General features: G+C 48.5%; 1 protein-coding gene across 4 annotated transcripts in view; it reads right to left on the reverse strand.

Moving 5' to 3' along the window:
* Window positions 1–24,503, reverse strand: part of PIK3CD (phosphatidylinositol-4,5-bisphosphate 3-kinase catalytic subunit delta) — a 43,941-nt gene extending 19,438 nt beyond the window's left edge. For all 4 annotated transcript variants that reach the window (XM_084786710.1, XM_084786708.1, XM_084786709.1 and 1 more), the window contains exons 1-2: window positions 24,398–24,503; window positions 6,449–6,567 (exon numbers count right to left, since the gene is read on the reverse strand). The gene's annotated coding sequence lies outside the window, so the exon portion shown is untranslated. The remainder of the gene's footprint in view (window positions 1–6,448; window positions 6,568–24,397) is intronic.
* Between the last annotated feature and the right edge of the window lie 260 nt (window positions 24,504–24,763).

Below are 24,763 nucleotides of genomic sequence, written 5' to 3' on the forward strand. Positions count from 1 at the left end.
AGGACACAGTTTGGTTCCTTCAACCTCTCCAATGTGTGCCACATGACCCACAAAATAGGACAGCAAACTCCACCTCTTTCTGGGTCCATGGCAAATATGGCTGGTTCTGACCAGGCTGGCTCCCCAGCCTCTGTCAACATCAAGGCTGTCTTTGGGGTCCTGCAGACATGAGCCCTGGAGAATAGCCTCCTATGGGGACACATGAGTCACTTTGGCAGGCTACATAGGGACAGGCAACAAGAGAAAGAAGGGAGGGCTGGAGAGATGGCTCAGCAGTTAAGAGTACTGACTGTTCTTCCAAAGGACCCGGCTTCAATTTCCAGCACCGACACGGCAGCTCACAACTGTCTGTAACTCCAAGATCTGGCACCCTCACACAGACATACATGCAGGCAAAACACTAACGTACATAGGATAAAAATAAATAAATTATAAAAAAGAAAAAGAAGGGAAGTTGTGTCTTGCTTTTCCGAGTGATAACCATCTTTCTCCCCGAGGCAGGGAACCCTGGGAAAGCTATGTCATGCTCCTTCAGCGCCACTCCAGAGGGGACTCGGCGTCACTCCAGAGCAAGAGTGTAATGGCTCCCCTGGGAGGCATCTCTACATGTCTGTGGAGACACAGGACACTCATCCTCTGAGCCCACAGATAAGCCATCTGTCCAAAGCCTGGATTGCAGAGTCAAAACGACAATTTAATTGGTCCAAGAAGAGTCTGAGTCACAGAAACTTCCAGAAGGTTACTATGATTAATCTAAGTGTCCATTAACTCAGGCTGGAAGATCTAAGACTGTCACCCATCTCAACAATGAATAGAGAGGTTACGACACAAAAGCATTTGTGGGGTAAGTGAACAGTGACGTGTGGTGGTTGCGGAACCTAACGGCATCTATTGGGGGTCTTCTTGCAGGACGCCCCTCAACCTCAGGAAGCCCTGCAAATCAAGATGCTCATTTTCTCAGCTGTGACCGGCTGTCCTGGAACTCCAGCTGTAGACCAGGCTGGGCTTAAACTCAGAGAGATCCACCTGCCTCTGCCTTCCCAGGCACTGGGATTAAAGGTGTGTATCACCAGGACCAGTTGAAAAAGAACATTCTTTTTTTTTTTTTTTTTAATTTGGTTTTTCAAGACAGGGTTTCTCTGTGTAGCCTTGGCTGTCATGGACTCGCTTTGTAGACCAGGCTGGCCTAGAACTCATAGAGATCTGCCTGCCTCTGCCTCCTTGAGTGCTGGGATTACAGGAGTGAGCCACCACACCTGGTTAAGAAAGAACATTCTTTTTTTCTTTCTTTTTTTTCTTTTGGTTTTTTGAGACAGAGTTTCTCTGTGTTAGCCTTGGCTGTCCTGGACTTGCTTTGTAGACCAGGCTGGCCTCGAACTTGCAGTAACCCATCTGCCTCTGCCTCCTGAGTGCTGGGATTAAAGGTGTGTGCCACCATGCCCAGCTGAAAGAACATTCTTTTTTTTTTTTTATTTTATGTATATGAGTACACTGTCTTCATGTACATGAGAAGAAGGCATCAGATCCTATTACAGATGGTTCTGAGCCTCCATGTGGTTGCTGGGAATTGAACTCAGGACCTCTGGAAGCACAGCTAGTGCTCTTAACCCCTGAGCCAACTCTCCAGCCCTGAAAGAACATTCTTAATATTACTATCCTGCTAAAACACACACACACCTGGAAGCCTCAAAAAGTAGCCACAAAGAGCTGTGCTCCTCGGCTCATTTGCACTCCCCCCATTTACTTTCATGTGTCCAGCAGGAAGCTGACAGGCATCAATCAACCTTGCTCTTAGGGAATTTTTAGTCTAATGGAAGACGACCGTGACGACAGAAAAGCAAAAGAAAATAGAATGAACACAGAGCCAAAGTGCTAGACTGAAACAAAAGGGACTTGCAGGGAGGTGTGGTGTGGACTGAAAGTAGGAGAATACGGTCCTTGGATGAAGCCACACTGAATGGAAGGTTCCAGTGAGTGAAGGATCCAGCAAGGATGAGTAAAACAGAGACTAGGGGGTGAGGATGTAGTAGGAACAAGAGCAAAGGCCCTGCTGCAGGAATTGGGGTGACCAGTCCTAGGGGCTCAGGGAAATGACCAGGAAAGGCAAATTTAGCCCCTGCCCTGGCTCCGGCTTCCAGTTTGGTGATGGATCTTGCCTCCAGCTCTCCTTCCTGCCACAAAGCCATCCAGCATTAGGTTTGGAAGATGAACCACCGGCAGAGCAAGGGAACCCTGGACTCTCCACCCCCAAGTCTGCGGACTGAATAAACATTGTTTCTTTGTAAGCAGCCTGCCCCAGGTATTTAGTTATGGTAACTGAAAACAAAACTTAACATAGTGTTGTTTTCCAGTCACTGAAAGCCATTTGGCAGCCAAGCCAAATGAGAAACAGACACAGTTGTACATTGTATCCACTTTGTTTTCAATTTTTCTTCTTACTTTGTAGCATGGTTGACCTCTATCTAGTCTCAGCCTGCTAAGTACTGAGATGCAGGCACCATGCCTGGCTCATATTCTTTGTTTTCTTACACTAGAAGACTTTCTTCATCACTTCCTCAAAAAGAACTAAGGAGGAATGATGTCAGATACCTGTAACCTTAGGACCAAAGAGGCAGAAGCAGGAAGGTCATGAGTTCAAGGCCAGCCTGGGCTATGTAGTGATTCCCTGCTTCTAAAAACCTAGGCACAGAGATGCACAGCTGTAATCCTAGCCCTCAGGAAGCAGAGGCAGGACTGTCCCAAGTTCAAGGCTAAGTGATTGGTATACACAGAGACTACTGGACCAGCCAGAGTTATTACATAGTGAGACCTTTTTCAAAACCCAAACTAGAGGCAGGAGAGATGGCTCAGTGGTTAAGAGTGCTTGGTGCTCTTCCAGGGGACCAGAGTTTGGCTCTCAGAACCCACAGTGGGTGGCTCACAATGACCTGTAACTCTAGCCCCATGGGGTCTGAAGCCTCTGACCTGGGCAATGGGTATGACCCACATGTGTGCATGCACGCACACGCTCTCACACACAAACACACACAGAGGAAATTTAAAAGTAATAAAGCGGGGTAGTGGTGGCACACACCTTTAAATCCAGTACTTAGGGTGCAGAGGCAGGTGGATCTCTGTGAGTATGAAGCCAGCACAGACTACAGAGTGTGTCCAGGACAACCAGGGCTACTCAGAGAGGCCCTGTCTTAAAAATAAAAGAAAGCCAAGATGTGGTGGTGCACGCCTTTAATCCCAGCATTTGGGAGGCAGAAGCAGGTGGATCGCTATGAGTTCAAGGCCAGCCTGGTCTACAAAGTGAGTCCAGGACAGTCAAGGCTACACAGAGAGACCCTGTCTCGAAAAACCAAAATAACAACAACAACAACAACACAACAACAATAATAATAATATAAAACATGGTGGCACACGCCTTTAATCCCAGCACTTGGGAGGCAGAGGCAGGTGGATTGCTGTGAGTTCAAGGCCAGCCTGGTCTACAAAGCGAGTCTAGGATAGCCAAGATAACACAGAGAAACCCTGTCTTGAAAAAACAAACAAACAAACAAAGAAAAAAAAAGAAAAACACTTATTTTGGCCCCCAGTTTCAGAGGGTTTCCCAGCCCGTTACTGCCGGGCACGCAGGTGGAGCTGCTAGTTGCTGGCTTGCAGAAGCCACTGACATCATGGTAGACCAAGAAGCAGACTGCGCAGCAAACCCTAGGGTACCACCCCTCCCCCCTAGTGACATACTTCTGCCTGCCATGCCTTACTTCCTAAAGCTTCCACAGCGGCCCAGAAGACTGCCACCAGTTGGGGACAAATATTTGGAACACTGATACCAAGTGTGACATTTCAGAGTCACAGCGCCACAGCCACTAAGCCCACTTGCGCGCTGGCAGGGCTTTACTGTGTAAAGGGCCTCACTGGCCCGCGATCGACATCAGGATCAGCGGTGGCTGTTCTTGTGAGATCAGTTTCCTCAGAGAGAAGCTTTGCATGGTGACTGGGTGGAAGCCAAGCCGCCAAGCTTCCAATACTCTGTGTGCAAGTGTCTGGGTTCCTTCTTAACTGTCTTTCAACTTTTTTTTTTGTTTTTGTTTTTTTGTTTTTCGAGACAGGGTCTCTCTGTGTAGCCTTGGCTGTCCTGGACTCACTTTGTAGATAGACCAGGCTGGCCTTAAACTCACAGCAATCCACCTGCCTCTGCCTCCCAAGTGCTGGGATTAAAGGCGTGTGCCAGCCCTTTTCCCTGACCTTAGTTTTGTTTTCTGATCCATTTAATATAACCAGGACAATACTACTCATTGGAGCCGGGTGGCCTCTCCCTGGATCCACCAGGAGCAAGTAGCCCAGCTGTGACAGGGAGAGGCCCAGCCTCTCTTCTAACCACGCCTGACTACGGACAGGCTCGTTCTTGGTTTTTTGAGACAGGGTTTCTCTGTGTAGCCTTGGCTGTCCTAGGCTTGCTTTGTAGACCAGGCTGGCTTTGAACTCACAGAGATCCGCCTGCCTCTGCCTCCCCAAGTACACCACACCGTACTTGGCTGGTCAGGCTTATTTTTGTGCAGACCCAGTGCGTGCGTCCACACATGCTGTGAGTTCATATTGTAATGGCTATATAGTAGCCGGAAGATGTAGAACTCCAGTTTCAGGGAATCCAACGCCCTCTTCTGGCCTCCATGAGCACTGCAAACACATGGTGCACATACATACATGCAGGCAAATACTCATACACATAAAATTAAAACAAATCTTTTTAAAAATCCTAATTCTTTAAGAATAAAGGCCGAAGCCGGGACTGGTGGTACATGACTTTAATCTCAGCACTCGGGAGGCAGAGGCAGGCAGATCACTTTTAGTTTGAGGCCAGCCTGGTCTACAAAGTGAGTTCAGGACAGCCAAGATAACATAGAGAAACCCTGTCTCCAAAAACAAAAATGAACAAACAAACAAACAAAAAAGCTGAAATTATCAGTAGAGGGTATTTTCTGAGCTGTAGAGATGACTAAAAGTGTTTGCTGTGCAAAGCTGGTGACCAGAGTTCACGACTCTCAACCCACATAAAGATGAGATGAAAAAACAACTCCAAAAAGTTGGCCTCTGACCTCTGTATGCACACCATCATGGCATAAGTGTCCCCCAAACACACACAATAATAGTAAGTGTAAAAAATTCAAAGTATCTTGGAAACTAACTTTTTTTTTTACCATGGTGGCTCTGTTTTTACCTACTTCCAAGGTTAAAATTTTGCTTAAGACTTTTATTTTGGGGGTTGGAAACTTGGCTCAGTGGGTAAGAGCACTGTCTGCTCTTCCAAAGGTCCCGGGTTCAATTCCCAGCACCCACATGGCAGCTCACAACTGTCTGTAGCTTCAAGATACCCTCACACCAATGCACATAAATTAAAATTAAATAAAGATATATCTTTTAAAAAATATTTATTTTAAACGAGATCCACAACCAACAAAGACGTTTTAGCAGGCACCAAAGAAAGACCTAGGGATGAATAGAGACTGGGGGAAGCTTCCCAGATGACACTGGCCCTGCCCTGATCTGCCGCAAATGACAACAGCTGCTCAGGCAGAATGTCCTTCACACACACAGAATAATCACATACCCACAAGACTGCAAGAGAATTCCAGACTCCCCATCTCAGAGCCCAGGACACCCAGCTACCCACTACCTGCATGGGTGATGCCTTAGCTACTTTTCTATTGCTGTGGCAAGACACCCTAACCAAAGGAAAGTATAGAAGAGGGAGTTTACTTGGGGGCTCACAATTTTAGAGGGTTAGGAGTTTGACCATGATGGTGGGGAGCCTGGCAGCAGGCAGGCAAACACGGTGCTGGAAGAGCTGAGGGCATACATCTTTTTGCTTGTTTTATTTTTATTTTATTTATTTTTTATTTTTTTTATTTTTTGGTTTGTTTGTCTGTTGCTTGCATTTTTGAGACCAGGTTTCTCTGTGTGGCTTTGGCTGTCCTGGACTCGCTTTGTAGACCAGGCTGGCCTCGAACTCACAACTCACAGCGATCCTCCTGCCTCTGCCTCCCGAGTGCTGGGATTAAAGGCTTGTGCGATAGAAGACACACAAAGGAATGCCTGAGTCTTTTGGAACATCAGCCCCTGGGCCCAGGAACACATTCCTCCAACAAGCCACACCTCCTAATCCTTCCCAAATGGTTCCATAAACTGGAAACCCAGCAATCAAAGGATGACGCCGTTCTTCCAAGACAATGGCCCAGAAACTCAAAAGAGCATCCTGCCTTAATCATACGAATGTCTCAAGTCTCTGTAGACACAGAAGTCCCTACTCTGCCACCACTCAGCTGCACCCCAGCCCCCTTCCTCTTCCTTTGAGAATGCTAGTCCGATGGAGAAGTCAGAGAGGCAGATTTGCCTCAAGTTTCTTATCTGTAATACAATATGACTCTCTTCCTCTACACATCACTCCCTTCCCCCAACCTACCTGCTTTGGATGGGCCAAGGAAGACCATGAGCCGAGGCCCGTCTGCCTGGGGGATTAAAGGTGCTTTGCCATCAGCGAACTTCATCCCACTTCTGCGTGGCTCTCAGCTCCTTATATGTCTGAAAAGAATAAAAGGCGGAAAGAACATTTTAAACACAGGATTTCAGAAACCAGTAGCTGCTCATACAGGATATATCTCAGGGCAGGGAGCACTGCTCAGTGGGAATGCTTGCCTAATATGTAAAAAGCCCCCAGCACTGAAGGGAGACATCATTTCATCTCGGTGTCTCTTCTTGCAAACCAATCCAGCCTTTGTTGGGTCAGCCTTTCTTTCTTTCTTTCTTTCTTTTTTTTTTTTTTTTAGATTTATTTATTTATTATGTATACAAATCTCATTATAGATGGTTATGAGCCAACATGTGGTTGTGCTGGGAATTGAACTCTTTACCTTTTGAAGAGCAGTCAGTGCTTTTAACCTCTGAGCCATCTCTCCAGCCCAGGGTCAGCCTTTCTTACTGCCCCTGTCAATGCCACCCCAGATCCCTTTGGTAGCAACCGCAAGAGCACTCCCAGACCCAAAGCAGGGGTGGGCACACAGATGGCTCAGACGGTCTTTCAGAGGCGTTGGTTGATTTTATGAAAGCAAAGTTAATTGACTCGAGCCATGCCTAAGTTTGAATTCCATCTGATGGCAGGAAAACAAAAAACAAAAACAATAAAAACTTTAGACCTTGATTCCCCACGTAGATCTCTTTTTAAAGCCAAGTCTAAATTCATCCCTGTTGGGCTAGAGATAAAAAGGACAGCTGTGAGAAGAGGGGTGTCTCCTCTCCGCCTTGGGCACACCTAGAAATAACCTGCTCCCTAAGAGAAATGAGAGACACCCTGGTCCTGGGCACCTGTACTGTGGGGCGACTTGGGGCTGATTTCCTTTAGGCAGAGTGAAGAGACACAAAACAACCCACTAATCACTGGAGTCCACTGTGAACAGTGTGTACTATAGATAAACATTTCCCAGGGTCCAAGCTGAAGTCCTTTAGCCTGCCAGCCCAGACCCTGAAAGGATGCTTACCCACCCTGGGGCAGGAGCCTGGGCAGGTGGGTTTACACCCTGAGGTTTAGCATCCAGGGAGGACCACTAGGGCTTTCTAAGAAACTCTCAGCAGAGTTCCCTGAGGCTTGGGCCAAAGACTAAAAGAAGAAATAACTCACAGGCTGACCAGTGAAAACAACAATACTGAGCAGGAAGACAAATAGTAGTAGGGCAGACCCAGGGAAGCCAGAATTAAGTGCGGAAAGAAAGAGCTTTGAAAAAGGGAAAGACAAAGCAGAAGGCACGGTGGAGCTCAGAAGATTGCATCCTAAGGAATTCAGGGTGGGTGATAAAGAGCCAGGCAAAAATGCACCAGGGATTGGACAGGAAGGAGTCAGTCCTACGCTAGAAGATGGACAGGACCTCCGGGCCGGCCTGGGCATGACTTCGGTTAGCCCCTCTTGGTTCAAGGGCAAAGCTAGGGAGGGACAGAGCGCGCAGTGTGACTGCTGGGTAGGGAATTGGGGACAGGGGGAGGCGGGGGAAGGGGGAGCGTGCGTGCACGGAACTGCTTTGGCTCCGAAGAAGTAAACAGCTCGTCCTAAGGAAGCGCATCCTCCTCAGGAGCCCAATGAGGGTCCGGCTCATCCCATCAAGGGCAGCAGGAGACACACCCTGGATTTCATCCTCATAGTCACAAAAAGACGCATATCAGCACTTCCCCCCACTACACACACACACCAGGGAATCCCAGGCAGGCTTGACCCTATGTAGGGTCGGCCACTCCAGTGAGGTGCTGTCGCCTCTGGATGCTTCTGCCTCTCCTAAGACCCTCCACCCTGGACCCCTGATGACCTCCCGCCCAGCCCACCCAAACCCAGGCCGACAAAGCCCAGTACTAGGCGGGGCAGAGCATCTGGCCAGTCTGGGGAAGACAGAGGAACCCTACAGACTCCCGCACAGGTGGGTTTCGTACCGGGTGTCGGCGGGCTCCGTCTCCCTGGAGACAGTTGCCCTGGGGACACGGCGGGAGGGTCCGGAGTAACCAGAGGGCGCCAGCCTCTAGGATGCCGTGTGCAACCCGCAGGGCCTGAGGACAGGCTCCCGCACACAAGGTGGCGGTGAGTGAGCGAGTGAGCTGGGCAGCTGGGCATCGGCGGAGGGGCGCGGCTGGGGCGGGGCTGAACAACGGTCTGTAGAGGGCGGCCCGGTAGGGCGAGGCGGGGCGCGGTCAGAGGCGGAGCATCCTAGGGATGGGGCGGGGCCAGAGCCCGCTGCACCACTATACAGTCCACTAGTGTTAGTATCTCAGCTCTGTCCCGGCACCACAGGAGGAATAGCAGCGAGGCTGTAGAAGGTGGACACCCCTTGGTTGCTCTGCCCGCGAGGCCAGGGACTAAGGCGGGGTTCTCCTCATCTCCGCATCCAGGAGAGTGATTCAGGATGCGTAGGCAGCCCCGCACCCCCCCCCCACCCGCGCCTCTTTCTCTTTCCCTCCCTCCTTCCAGGAATTCTCTGCTTAGCCCTGGCTATCCTGAACTCACTCTTTAGACCAGCTGCCTTTACCTTCCTGAGTGCTGGGACCACTCACCACTGCTCGGCTCAGCCTGGGTCTCCTAAAAATCAGGGGATAGAAGGTACTATTTATAAAGTGAGATCTAGGCATTTCCCTCAGCCTCTTTCTGTCTTAGTTTGCTTTCTATTGCTGTGGTAATAAAAAAGTATGACAAAACACAACTTGGGGAGGAAAGGGTTTGTTTGGTTTACATATTCCTGGTCACAGTCCCTTAAGGGAAACCAAGGCAAGAACTCACAGAGAAATGTTTCTTACTGGCTTACACCCCATGCCTTGCCCAGCCTGCTCGCTGAGTAGCACTCAGGACCACCACTCCTAGTAAGCTGGGCCCAATCAATCATTAATTAAGAAAATATCCTCCCCAGACTTGCCTACAGACAATATGTGGGAGGTGTTTCCGCAATTGAGGTCCCTTTTCCCAGATAACTCTGAGTTGTGTCAAATTGAACAAACCAACCAAACACTAACTAGGTTCCCAAGGCATCACCAGGAAGGGCGGGACATTCAGGCTAGTGTCAGACCTGGAGTTGCTGCCCCAAGTAGCCCCTGAGTCTTGACTTGGGCACAGCCCCAGCATGCTGGTTTTCCCTAGCAGGTGGTCTGCCCACTGGAGTTCACATGGACTCAGAAACAAGGGAGCCAAGACTTTCACCCACACATCTAAGCTCCCTACAGCTGCTCTACAAGGCTGAGGTCCAACCTACTTAGCAGGAGCGATTGCTCTCCCTGGGGCCGTGAATGAGGAAACCCTTATATCCACCATCCTCACAGTCTTTCTGTTTCCCTTTGCTTTACTACTGGGGTGGGGGTGGGGGTTGTACTTAAAGCCTTGAGTGTGTTGAGTAAGCGCTCTATCATTGACTTATAGCTCCAACCATTTTAAAATATATATACATATATACATACACATATACATATATGTATATACACACACACACACATATACATATTTGAAACAAGGTCTCACTGTGTAGCCCTGGCTGGCTTGGAACTCACAGAAATCTGCTTGCTGTTACCTCCCAAGTCTTGAGTCAGTCTCACTAAGGTGCCCAGTAAGACCCCGAAATCCTCAGCTTCCTCAGCAGCTGGGACTACAGGCCCAGTTCGCACAGGTTCTGCTGGCAGAACTAGCATGGAACCAGTTTGGTTTTGCACTGGACCCATGGACCTCCTGCTCTGCCCTGTGCTCTTACAATGTTCTTAGACTTAATGCTTTATGGAAAGAGGAGGCAGAGGAAGAAAGGGGCTGCAGGCCCACAACTGCCCCAGAAAAGGCCAGTCTCATCATCACTGGTCCTCTGAGCCAGAAGTTCCCAGGAATCGCGGAGCCCAGCATGGGAGGACCGGGCTTCAGGGATGGCCAGGATGTGGGAGGTCCCCAGCCAAGACTCACAAAGCCTAGGCCAGGAGCTTCCCACGGCCCCCAGCAGCCCTGTCTGGGGCCTTGGTGCTGGAGCACCCTAGAAGGAATCAGGCAGATAAGGATGCGATTCATTCCCAGTGCTTTCTAGATGCCCCATACATCTTCAGTACCATGTCTAGTCTTTAAAAAGACATGGCAGGCTGGCCGTGGTGGTGCCAGGCTTTTAATCCCAGCACTCAGGATGGGAGGTAAAGGCAGGTGGAGCTTTATAGGATCTCTACAAGTTCAAGGCCGGCCTTGTCTACAGAGAGAGAGAGTTCCAGGACAACCAGGGCTATAGAGTGAGACCCTGTCTCAAAAAACAAACAAACAAACAAACAAACAAACAAACCCAAGATATCCCTCCAGGCACTATTAACATAAACAGAGAAGACATACACTGCTGCAAGGCCTCAAGCACCCAGCTGTGTTGCTCACAAGCTAACCTCTGGGTCATTGGAACCAGGGATGCCCCAGAGCCCCCTTCCCTCAGAGCCTGCAAGCAAGTCTGGGAGCAGAGCCAGCCTCTGTGGAGAACCTAGAGATTTTGAGCCCACCTAAGTTCCCCCAAGGTGTGAACCTGGGTCTCCTAGCCACTCAGACCCCATAGAGCCTAAGAAAGGTGGCTCTATCTTGACCAAGTAAAGAGGGAAGAGAGGAATTCAGACAGCCACCAGGGTACCAAAGAGAGATGCCTCTCACAGGTCAGGCACCAAAGAGATTTTCCCAAAAGAGAAAAACTCCAAGGCTCTTTCTACCTTCTTCTCCATGTGTGGGAGCCCCCATCCCCCACAGGAGCCAAGGCCTTGCATAGTGTTACCCCTTCCCCAAGCACCCCTCCCCCCATAGCATAGGTCTAAGTGAAAGCCAAACTCAAAGACAAGATGCCCACTAACAACGAGATCTTATGACTGGCTTGGAGTGCAAACTGAGCGGTAAGGTACTGATTTGTCTTAGAGTCCAGGGGAAAATACAGGATTTCTTTGAAATGGCAAAACCCACAAAAAGTTAACAGGTCTGAATCACAAAAATATGCTAAGAACTGTTCTGACAAATACAGGAAAGATAGAAATCTTTTTTTTTTTTTTTTAATGGAAATGTCCGGAGAGCTGGGTCAATGGGTAAATGTGCCTTACAAGCCTGACAACGTGACTCTGTCCTGGACCCCTTTATAAAGGTGGAGAGAGAAAGCCAACTCCACAAAGTGGGCCCCTGACCTCCACACACACACACACACACACACACACACACACACACACACACGGTGGCTCATGCGCCACTCCCAACAATAATAATACAATAAAGTTTTAAAAAGTGTTTGGAAAGAAGCCAGGCTGAGGTGCATACCTGTAAAATTTAGAAGATTGGGAAGGTACCCATTGTTGACCTCTGACTTCCACATGCACCCACCACACACACATGATACACACACACACACACACACACACACACACACACACACGGAGTTTCACTACTGTCAAAACTCAAGTGTAAACAGAGAAATTAGATTTCCACCTCTGTTTGTCACGGCCATGAGGAGGCAACTCTCTGCATCCTAACCTGGGAACAGGAAACCAACAGCTCCCACTCACGGGAGCCCCGTTTCCCTCAAGAAGTTAATTTGCTTCATCCATTACTCCTCCCCCCTCTCTGTCCTGACACCTCCAGGTCACCACACTGTGATGGAGTCCCACCTCTTTCAGCTGCCTGCCCACATCCCAACTGCCTTCCCTGCAGGAATCCCGCTTTGGGCTTGCTTCTTCCTACCCGGAAGGGCACCAGCACTCCTAGGTGTGGTCAGAGAAGACAGGACTAGAAGGCTATTCTCTTCAGCTTTGTCAGCATGACACAGCCTAGGGTCGCCTGAGAAGGGAGTACACGCGTGTCTGGTGAGTCGTCTGGGTCGCCCAGCCCACTACAGGTAGCACTAATCCCCTGGGCAAATGGTCCTGGGCTGCGTCAGGAAAGTAGCTAAATATGAGTCTGTGAGTAAACAAATCAGAGAAGGAAGCAGCAGGCAGCATTTCCCACGGTTCTTGCCTTAGCGCCTGCCTGGTCTTCCCGCAGCCATTCTTGGCTGTCAATTTGACTACATCTGGAACTAAAACTCAAACATGGAAGGCACACTTGTGAGGATGCCCCCTCCCCCCCCCCCACACGCCAGACAGGGTTTCTCTGTGTAATAGTTCTGGCTGTCCTGGAACTCTCTGTAGACCAAGCTGGCCTCGAAATCACAGCCATCCTCCTGCCTCTGCCTCCCAAGTGCTGGGATTAAAAGCGTGTGCCACCCACGCCCGGGAGGAATTTTTTGTTTAATTGAAGCAGAAAAATGCGATTCTAATCTGGATCACTGAGTTAGGAATAGGAGGACACCCTTTAATCTGGGCTACACCTTCTGCTGGGAGCCTATACAAGGGGCATGGAAGGAGGAAGCGCTTGCTCTCGCCTTGCTAGCAAGTCCGGTCCTTTCACAGGTTTTAGAGCGGTGGTTCTCAACCTTCCCAATACAGTTCCTCATGTTATGGTGAACCCCAACCATAAAATTAATTTTTGTTGATACTTTAGAACTGCAATTTTGCTTTTTGTTTGTTTGTTTGTTTTTGTTTTTCGAGACAGGGTCTCTCTGTGTCGCCTTGGCTGTCCTGGACTCGCTTTGTAGACCAGGCTGGCCTCGAACTCACAGAGATCTGCCTGCCTCCGCCTCCTGAGTGCTGGGATTAAAGGCATGTGCAGAATTTTGCTTTTGTCATGAATGGTAGTGTAAGTTTTTGGTTTCCAATGGTCTTAGGCAACCCCTCTGAAAGAGGTCATTCGATCACCCGAAGGGTTGTGACCCACGAGTTGAGAACCACTGAATTAGCGCCTGCTTCTTCAGAATTTAAGTGAACAGAGACCGCTGACTAACAGACTTCACAGTGCTGCTACTCCCTGTAACCAAGCACTGAAATGGATGAGACAATACGGGGCTGTTCTTATTCAAACCACCACGGGCTATAACCTGTAAAAATGAAATAAACCCAGTCTTTCCCTAAGGGTTTTTTGTTCACGGTGTTTGTCACAGCAACAGAGTGAAAGTGTAACGGAGGCTAAATTCGGGGTGGAGGGTGGGAATCAGATATCACTTACAATAAAATGTGTTAAATGGGTATTTTTAAGTTCTAATTGGAAAATAGGAAGGCAATGAAGAATTAGGTAGGGTTTCTATTGCCACAATGAACCACCATGACCAAAAAGCAAGTCGGGGAGGAAAGGGTTAATTTGACTGGCACTTCCACATCACAGTCCATCACTGACACAAGCCAGGACAGGAGCTCAACAGGGTGGGAACCTGGAGGCAGGAGCCCATGCAGAGGCTGAGGAGGGGGTGCTGCTTACTGGCTTGCTCCCCATGGCTTGCTCAGCCTGCTCCCTTATAGAACCCAGGACCACCAGCCCAGGGATGGTACCGCTCACAATGGGCGGGCCCTCCCCCCACTGATCACCAATTGAGAAAATGCCTCACAGCTGGATCTCAGGGGAGAAATTTCCTCAACTGAGGCTCCATCCTCTCTGGTGACTCCAGCTTGTGTCAAGTAAAACAAAACTAGCCAGTACACCTGACCCCTTGTCAGCTTGACACTCAAACACATTACTATTAAGCCACAACCCTCCCTTTCTTATTCATCCCCAAGATCTCATGTTAAAAAAAATAATAATAATAACTTTAAAAGTCCCACAGTCTTTATAAATTCAAACACATTAAACTTTTCAATCCCTTTAAAATACCCAATCTTAGCCGGGCATGGTGGCACACATCTGTAATCCCAGCACTCGGGAGGAGGAGGTAGGTGGATCACTGTGAGTTTGAGGCCAGCCTGATTTACAAAAAGAGTCCAGGACAGCCAAGGATACACAGAGAAACCCTGTCTTGAAAAACCAAAAAAAAAAAATAAACTATCCAATCTTAGACAGATGGTGGTGGTCCATGCCTTTAGTGCAGCAGAGGCCAGCAGATTTCTGTGAGTTTGTGGCCAGTGTGGTCTACAGAGTAACTTCCAGAACAGCCAACTCTATACAGAGAAACCCCGTCTTGAAAAAACGCATGCACGCATACACACACCTCTCTCTAATCTCTTAAAACCCAAAATCTTTCAACGGTGGGCTCCAGTAAAGTACTTTCTTACTTCAAAAGGGAAAACTCAGGCCGCAGTCATAAGCAAAGCAGGGATCCACTCACGAGCCCCTGGATTCCCCCAAGGGGGGGGGGGTCACTTCTCCAGCTCCGCCCTCTGCAGCACACACAGCGTGTCTTCTAGGCTCCAGCTGGCTCCACTCCACCGCTGCTTGGTGGCCATCTTATGGTAGTGGCATCTCCAAAACTGCTGGGGTCCCTTGCTGCAACTGGGCTGCACTTTCACCAATAGCCTGTCCTGAGCTCGCCTCATGGTGCCAAAGCCTCAGCTTCTCTGCATGACCCCTTCAATCCTGAGTCTTCAACTGCCACCACGAGGCTGCGCCTTCACCAATGGCCTCCCCTGGCCTCTCACAGTACCAAGCCCTAGCTGCTCTCCATGACAGCTTCAATGCCTTCAAAACCAGTACCTCCTGGGTGACGCGTACACTGCCTAGCTTGGCTGCCAGCCTAAGGTACAACCTTGGCCGCCTCTGGAACACAACTTAGTGTACTGACCTGAGGAAACGCTGTCCGGAAGATTTCACCTCAGTGTTGCTGGCCTCTTCTCAATCACCATTAATTTCTCAGCTCCAGTTGACAGACATCAATTGTCCCAGCAAAGCGAAGGTTTCTCTTTAGAAGTTCTGGTCCCTTGTTAATCACGCTAACTCTAGCTCCGGCTGACCAGAACCACAGTCTTCACACAAATAACCTCACAGAGTATCCACTTCCCTCTGAAACGTCACAAGCCAGGCCTCCATCGTCTGCGCTGCCCTCAACATTCATATCTTCCAAGCCCCTACAGAACATCCCACGGAGCTCTCAGCACTCAGTGACTTTCCTAGCCCAAAGTTCCAAACTCCTTCCACAGTCCTCCCAAAACAACAAAATTGTCACAGGACTGGTACCAACTTGCCTTAGGGTTTCTATTGCGTCAATGAACCACCATGACCAAAAAGCAAGTCAGGGAGGAAAGGGTTTACTTGGCTTTACACTTCCACATTGCTGTCCATCATCGGAAGAAGCCAGGACAGGAACTCAACAGGGCAGGAGTTGCTGAGGAACACATAGAAGGGTGCTGCTTATTGGCTTGCGCCCCCTGGCTTGCTCAGCCTGCTTTCTTATAGAACTCAGGACCACCAGCCCTGGAATGGTACCACTCACAACGGGCTGGGCCCTCCCACACTGATCACTGAATAAGACAAACGCCTTAAAGCCGGATCTCATAGCTGGATTTTTCTCAACTGAGGCTCCTTCCTCTCTGCTAGCTTGTGTCAGGGTGACACAAAACCAGCCAGTACAGCCCCCCCAAAAAAGAGACAAGATCTCATATTTATTTACATAATCTCACTGTAGCTTTGTCCCCTTGGTATACTGTTTTGTGTTGGTTAGAAACAGGGTGTCTGCTGTATTCTCCAGGCTAGTTTCTAACTTCCACCAGCAATGGCGCTACAGCAGCTCCAGAGGTGCATGCTGCCCCCTGTGCTGGTCTGTTCTCTCACGGACTTTTATGGGAAGCTTAATTACAAGAGTCTTCGCTCTCCCGCCATCATCACATGCTCTCATTCATCTCTGAATTCTCACCCTCTGGTTAACTCAAAAAAGCCACTCAACTGTAGTTTAAAAAACAAAAACAAAAACAAAAAGCAGGTTAATCAGGACCTGAAACTTCCATCTCCTCTGGGGTCAATTCCCTAAGCTCTGTCTTAATTGAGGCTCTCGCAGGGAGGCACTCTCAGTGACTAAGGGGGTGGGTGGGCCGAGGAAATGATGCTTGTGCTGTGCTGTTCGCCCTTTCACAAGTTTACCAAAATAAATAAATAAATAAGTAAATAAAAATTTTAAAAAAGCACTAGGGTTTCCAGGAATGGAACTCTGGAATAGACCGGCTTTGATGACACCTGCTGAGCTCTCCGCTGCTCATTGCCTGGCCTAGGACAGGGCTGACCTTGGGCTAAGAAGCAAGAGTCAGTCTGACAGACAGCACACACTGGCAGTCTCTATAAACATTCCCAGGGGAGTCTCGGGTTCCCAAGCAGAGGCTGGAACTGTGTCATCTATGAATGGAAACAAGTGCTCCGTTTGTGGAAAGGGCCTGCCGTGTATACTTACCGCAGGAAAGGTTAGAACAACGGGCTAAACTGGGTGTGTTGAGTCCCTCGCTAAAGGCACCAGGACAGGGGTGAGTTTCTGGACTCAGTTTTCTAGGGTCACCTTATAGATGTGCTGTGGCAACTGCTGAGGACCAAGTGAGAAGACGATTTAAAAAAAAAAAACAAACAAACCTGGCAACATTATTAAGCGAAACGGCCACAGAGCAGTCCCCAGAGAGCAGGTGACTGGCCTGAGTCATGCAGTAACAGCAGTAAGTACCTTGTGTTAAATGCCAGATACCAGAGAGACTGTGCCATGCATCAGGCCCGTGTTAAAAGCCGGGTCCCTAGCCTGGTGGTCCGTGTTAAAAGTCCGGTCCCTAGCCTGGTGGTCCGTGTTAAAAGCCGGGTCCTCAGCCTAGTAGCATAATCTAAATACGCCTTTGTCTTTGTCTTTTCTCTCTCTCGCTTCTCCTCCCCCTCCTTCCACTCACATGATGGCTCACAACTGCTGTAACTCTAGTTTCCGGAGATCTCATGCCCTCTTCAGGCCTCTGTGGGCACCTCCTGCACACACATGGTGCACATGCATACACACACTCAAGTATACATGCGTGCACACAAAATAAATAAATCCAAAACCCAATAAATAATCAAACAAAATAAAACCCAACCACCAAAGCTTCAGCAAGGTCCAAGATGCTGGTTTTAAAGCATGATTTATGCCCATTATATATATCGTAAGACGGTATCCTCCCCTCAAGACAGCTTTACAGACCACTCAAGGAGAGCAGCGCAGTAGAAATGCAAATAAAATCCAGCTGGAGAGGGGCGGGGCACCTAACAGAAGGAGGTACATTTGTGGAAACAGGTTCAAGGCCATATCGTCCACATCCTCAGCTCCCTGACTGTAAACAGATGGATCAGCCACCCAGGTTTAAAGGCAGAAGGGGAGACAGAGTGTTCAGCTGGTGCAGAGGTATTTCCTGGGTCATCTCATGGGCGGTCCCTGTGTGACAGAGCCACATCTATGTAGTCCCCACCTGAGGAATCAAGCCTATGTGTATCTTTATTTTCATTTTTTTTTCTTATTTGTACTTTCCAAGTTTTTATAAGTAACTTGAATTAGGATCTGTATAAAAATATACACTATACATGTACAAATTTATACTACATATGTATAAATATTATATACATATATGCACATATATATAGCATCTAAATATGCAATATAGAAGACCTCTGTCTATAACTCTTAGTAGATGCAGCCACTCCAATGCCCGTATCGTTGCAGTATTTAGTATTTTTGGTTGTGCGCCTAGCCTTTAATGGTTGAGCCATCTTTCATGCCATATTTAGTATTTTTTAAAACTGCAAATTCTTAGCTGGGCCGTGGTGGCGCACACCTTTAATCCCAGCACTCGGGAGGCAAAGGCAGGCGGATCTCTGTGAGTTCGAGGCCAGGCTGTTCTACAAAGTTAGTCCAGGACAGCCAAGGCTACACAGAGAAACCCTATCTTAAAAAAAAAAAAAAATCAAAAGGCAAATAAATAAATCTGCAAATTATAGGAAAGATTAAGCTTTGTCTCAGGTGGAAGCAGTCTTGGCGGGCTTTACCCTTGAGGCACACCATGAATACCTTGTGAGAGACTGTTTGGAGCCTTCCTGGGCTTGGAATTCAGGAAGCCTACCTAGAAACCCCACCGTGGCTATTGTTTTCCTAATTGACCCTCGAAGGGAGAAGGGACCGCCCTTTGTGTATGACTGGGAAGGTGGGGGAGATAGGAAAAACAAGAGGTAGAGAGAAGAAGAAGAAGGCGCGGAGAGAGAGGAAAGGACCGGACCAGCTCGTGGGACTGAGACACCTAAGGACCCGTCCTGCCGAACGGATTCCAGGAGGTTTTAATCTTCTGTCCCTTTAACCTTTTTTTCCTTCTTGTATATGCTAGTTGGGTTGTATAATAAAGTTTAATTGTTAATAAACTGAGCCAACATCTGGCGCCCAACGTGGGGCCCGAACCCACGACCCTGAGATTAAGAGTCTCATGCTCTACCGACTGAGCTAGCCGGGCAGGATTGTAGAATAAAAGGTAGATTATTGAATCTACTAACTTAAAAATTTCTACATTGGTATTGTAGATTGATGGAAATTTAAGACTTTTGATTGATGGAAATTTAAGACTTCAACTTTTGCTTCACATTGATATGAACTTAAATTGTATACTCCATTCATTTTTGCCTTATGTATTGTATGTTATATGTTGACAAAATATTGTATATTGTATGTCAGAAATTTACGTTCTTTTTGTTCAATGTTTATTTGATGTATTATTCATGTACCACTAATGTCTTATAAAAAACTGTTTGGAATCATCGGGGATAAAAGTTGGTATTTAGTTACGTAGAAATCCTATTAGATACTCACTTTGTTATAGAGCAGGTTTGTTTAATAGCTTGTCTATGTCTGCAAAGGAATAGATTGATAACTGTAAGAATAGATAGATTTGCTCTTCAAACTCTTCAGAGATCCACAGAATATGGCATTTAATGATGAGGGCTTTCCTGACAGAGCGAGACATCCGCTCTTGGCCGCCTCTCCATTTGCATCATTGAAGATGGGGGCTTCAAGAGATGCTGGTGACAGAATGGTCACTAGACGGAAAAACTGCTCTGCTACTGCTCTTATCTCTACGGCTGATGACAGGCTGACTGTCTGCAACGATCAACAATGATGCTGGAAAGATGACTGTCCAGCTTTAAAGAGAATAGATGGACCAGACCGTCGGATTTCCTGCTTCAAAAAGCAGTTCGTTGGATGTTTTGGGCCGAAAGGCTGAAGACTGATTGCCCCAATGAAGGAGAGAATTCGGTGACTATCCAGGCAGTCTGCTCTCTCTGTACCCTGCAACTTGGAAGTTGCCTGCCAGCACTTCCTTTATTAGATAGATTTTCCTTCTTGGGTCTCTGATGGGATTGAAGACTAGATAGCCACAGTGTTACTAGAAGCTTTAGTAGATTAATAATTACAATTTCTCATGAAAGAAAAGGACTCTCTTTGGTAGGATAGTGGTATACTTTCCCTTAGGTTAACAAGTATAAAAGGACTTTGTTATGTTCTTGATTCCTGATGAGTATGTATGTATGTATATATGTATATATGTGTATATAGTTCTTAATTTTTTAGAGAGAAGGGTGAGGTATAGGAAAGATTAAGCTTTGTCTCAGGTGGAAGCAGTCTTGGCGGGCTTTACCCTTGAGGCACACCATGAATACCTTGTGAGAGACTGTTTGGAGCCTTCCTGGGCTTGGAATTCAGGAAGCCTACCTAGAAACCCCACCGTGGCTATTGTTTTCCTAATTGACCCTCGAAGGGAGAAGGGACCGCCCTTTGCATATGACTGGGAAGGTGGGGGAGATAGGAAAAACAAGAGGTAGAGAGAAGAAGAAGAAGGCGCGGAGAGAGAGGAAAGGACCGGACCAGCTCGTGGGACTGAGACACCTAAGGACCCGTCCTGCCGAACGGATTCCAGGAGGTTTTAATCTTCTGTCCCTTTAACCTTTTTTTCCTTCTTGTATATGCTAGTTGGGTTGTATAATAAAGTTTAATTGTTAATAAACTGAGCCAACAGCAAATTCTCAATCCAGGCTTGGTGGTTATGAGTTTGATGCTAAACTGACCTACATGGAAAGTTCCAGGCCAGCTGAGGCTACTGAGAGAGACCTTGTCTCAACCCCATTCCCACCCCTGAGTGGGGGCGGGGGAAAGGGGGGGAACCTTGCAAACCTCTCAAGGGTCTCAGTTCCTTGGCAGATCTTCTCCCTCTCAGAGTAAGCGCTGAGGCTAGCTCTCCATACTCAGTCCCTTCTTCCTCCATCTGTCTTCCTCATAGTCTCCGGAGACCCCTTAGCTACAACAACTCTACACCCACTGGGCCCAAGCAAGAAAAGTCTTGGGAACGCACAGACCTCCTGCATTCGCCAGTTCTGTCATTTATCGTCTCTGCCTGTCTCTGTCTGGCAAGGATTCTGCGCCTCCTGCCTTCCTCGGTGCCATTTCTGTCCCCAGAACCTGCATAGTTCAGTTACTGTCTGTCTCTCTTTCCCACTGACTAAGCCGGGCTGTGGGGCTACAGTGGCCGATCTCATCATCTGGTACATTAGGCGGCTGACAACGACCTGCAATTCCAGTTCAGGGGCTACTATGCCCTCTGGCCGCCTCCAGCATCCAGCCTATGCATGGGGCAGACAAACCCATGCAAACACACACATAAATAAAAATAAGTAAATCTAAAAAAAAAAAAAAAAGCATTTCTTGGGCTGAGGAGATGGCTCAGCAGGTAAAAGTGTTTGCCTCACAAGTTCAAAAACCAGAGTTTGGATTCCTAGAGCCCAGGAGGGGTCGGCACTGCAGGCTACCTTGTCATTTCAGTGGCCAAAGGCAACTACAGGGGACCCTCAGAAAAAACTGGCTAGCTAGACTGCCCAATGGGCAAACTCTGGGCCCAACTGAGACAACTTGCTTCAATGAATAAGGAGGAGATCAATTGAAGAAGACTCCCAATATGAACCTCAGGTCTCCAGAGGCGCTCTCACACGCACGCACGCACACACACACACACACACACACACACACACACACACACACACACACACACACCATCCCCATCCATGAGAACTCATGTATATACATGTGCACACAGACGTACACACGAAAAGGGGGAAAAAAACCAATATATTTCTTGTCCAAATTCTGCCTCGTGTTCGTATGACTTTTTCACACTCCTCGTGTTTTTCACACTAAGGGTCGAGTCGCTGCTGGGAGGAGAGGAAGTTACAAAGAAAACAAACATCTCTCCGCAGCAGCACTGTGACTCAAAAGTAGGGAGATGTATGCCTTGGAGTAAAATAAACACGCACGTATCGTGGAAGAGAACATAAAATTAAGGTCAGTTTTAAAATAGGGCTCGAAGCTTCAAAGCAAGGTCACGGTTGGGGTGGGCTGTTGCTGACTGGGGCTATGACTCCTCCAGCCAGAAGAGTGGATGGGAAAGTTGGAGAAGAACAGTGCAACGAGGTCAAGGTCACTGCCAGCCACTCAGCCACATCCCAGCCACTTCCCCATAAACCTAGGTCGCAGGGATCCCGGTGGCTATTTTTGAAGTCGCCTGCCCATGAGCTGCAGCTACAGAGCGAGCAGCAAGGGCTTGGTGGCTCACCTTAGGTGCTTTCATCACAGTTGTCAAAAGCTGAGTTCACGCCACACCATGCAAGCTTCGGCCGTAATTTGTGGCACGGACATCTGTCATTCGAAAGCCATTCCCTCCCACAGTGCGGGCCTCTGAGATTCAGACTTCAAATGGCAGAAAGGTAGAGCTTTTCATGGGCGCACGGCCTGCTACAGGCTTCAGTTATTTCCGGCCATCGGGACAAACCAGCAACTGTGCCAGTCCCTGTTTCAGATGAAAGCTTGCTGGCTTAAGTACACGTCACGTATAGATACATGTTAAATATCGAGGTACACGAAACACCTGCTTCCGGCTAAGTAGCCTAGGTTAGCATCGAGCTCACAATCCTCCTGCCTCAGCCAATTGAGTGCTAGGACTGCAGGTGTATGCCAATGTGCCCAGCCTACCTGTCAGATTCTTTCTATAATTACATCTATTTATGAGCACGTCTGTCTATACAGAACAGGTGGAGTCGGAGGACAGCTTTCAGGAAAGCATTTTCTCTTTCTACCATGTATTCCTAGGGAACAACCTAGGCTGCCAGGCTTGTCAGCAAGCGTCCCTACCCATTGTGCTATCCCACCAGCTCTAGTTCTTTCTTTTTCACTCTTTCAAAGCTGAGGATCAAGTCTCGGGTCTCAGGCATGCTAAGCAAACGCTCTATACCACTGAGCCAAACTGCTAGCTTTCCTCTGTTTGCCTCAAAGGCTCTTGCCTTGAACACTCACCTGAAGCTGTTTCCAGCCATTCTCTCCAAGAAAACCCCCAGATGCCTGAAACCTTGAGTGTCTTACACAATGGCCGTTGCTAGATGTGCCTCACTTAGCTGAAAAACAGACCACACTTCACTGGTTTCCAAATGACAGATGAGTTACCTCATTCAAATACTTGTCACACCACACAAGAGGAGAGAAGCTCTAGAAGGGTCATTCACCCCGGACACAGGAGCCCTCAGAAGCCGGGGGCCAGCACGATCCTTTCACTGACTCTGAAAGCGAAGGATACCTGCTTATTTGTTTTTTTTTTTTAATTGTTTTTAGATGGAGAAGGAATGGGGCAGAGGAGGGGATTTTGGTGGTTTTCCCCCTAGAAGAAATTTTGCATGAATAAACTACGTAAGACCAAGATCCTGGTTGCGTGTACTTCCTCACCGCCAGCAGCAGGTCAGCCTCAAAGAGGAACACGTGTGCCAGCATTTTGCGGTACAACCCGCCCACTTGATTAGGTCTCCTCACTTGAGGCTGCCCTTGAGATAAAAGCAGGGGCCACTTCATTCTAGGGGGGCTTCAGGGGCCTGGAGAGATGGGTCAGTAGTTAGGAGTACACACTGCTTCTGTGGAGGACCAGAGTTCAGTTCCCAGGAGCCGTGTCAGGCAGCTCACAACTGTTCTGGAACCCTAGCTCTGCTCGCTCTGATGCCTCTGGGCCTTGGAAGGCTGGAAGGCACCCACCCACACACACACACACATACATTCCACCTGCCAGGCTCACAATTAAAAAGTAAGATCTTTAAAAATAAAAGACAGGGCTTTACAAGGGCTAGGGGTGTGGTTTGACTTGTAGACAATGTGCCTAGAATGTGCAAAGCCCTGAAGTCTGGTCCCCTAGCAACGAAAACACAGTGTGGGGGAGGGGAGGGTTTCAGTAATTAGCACTAATGGGCAAAATGCGGAGCTGGGGCCCAAGCCCCAGGTTCTGGTTTCTGAAGTCTTGGGGTCACCCACAGGGCTGCACCAAGTTTATCTGTCTTGTTTGCTTTTATTTTGAGACGGGGTTTCCTGTAACTCAAGCCAGACTCGAACTGGCTATGTAGCCAAGGGTGACCTTGAAATTCTGACCCCTAAGCTGTAGCATCATAGGCGTGCACTATGCCAGGCTTGTGCAGTGGTGGGAGTGAACGCAGGCCTTGGGCCATGGTAGGCAAACAACACCTACTAAAGGGGCCACAGCCCATCCCTGACCTGAGTTTCTCACACTGCACAACGGATGCGTGCACACCAACAACAGAACAGTTTCCAGGGTGAATTCTGCTCTTGACAAGAACCATTCATAAACTTTATTTCCACTTTCCACACCACAGAGATTTCAAGAACACAGAGGACCCAGGCTCCCAGAGGAACAGCCCAAGAGCCATCAACCAACCGCCCCCCCCCCGCACTGCATCCCCCACCCCACCCCACCCCACCCACCCGCCGCAGACAGGGTTTCTTTGTGTAGGCCTCACTATCCCGGAACTCTCTTTGTAGACCAGGCTGGCCTCGAACTCACAGAGATCCGCCTGCCTCTGCCTCTCAAGTGCTGGGATTAAAGGTGTGCGCCTAGCCCCCACCACAGCTTGTTTCTGTGCCCCAGAACAACCACCATCCCCACCATCCACCTCCAGCCAGACAGGCAAGAAAGACCGGAGAGGGCAGTCTGCTTAGACAGAATGGCTTTTTGCTGGTCCCCTCCCGACAAGGTCACCGACCTCCTTGGCAGCTGATGACTGTGTCAGATCAGTCTCCCTACGGCTTGAGCGTCCACCATTTCTCCTGGTTGGAGCAAGATGAGCCTTAAAGAGCAAATGGCAACATTTTAACTTACCCGGAAACACGTGATAATTAGGGACAGCTGACGACACTGGTGCGCTAGGTGATGTTAATCTAGTTCCTCTCATTTGATCCTCACAACACCACAAACCTGGCAGCAGATTCCCGCTAACTCTATTTTACAGAGGAGGGAACAGAACACCTGAGGAGTTAAGCCACCCGCTAGAGGCCACCCAGCCGGGAAGCGGGAGAGGGTAAGGTTGGGACGTTATGCAATCATTCCAGAATAATGAGAAAAGCCATAT

Source organism: Acomys minous (genome assembly GCF_964271855.1).
Source record: "Acomys minous genome assembly, chromosome: 6".
NCBI classification, from domain to species: Eukaryota; Metazoa; Chordata; class Mammalia; order Rodentia; family Muridae; genus Acomys; species Acomys minous.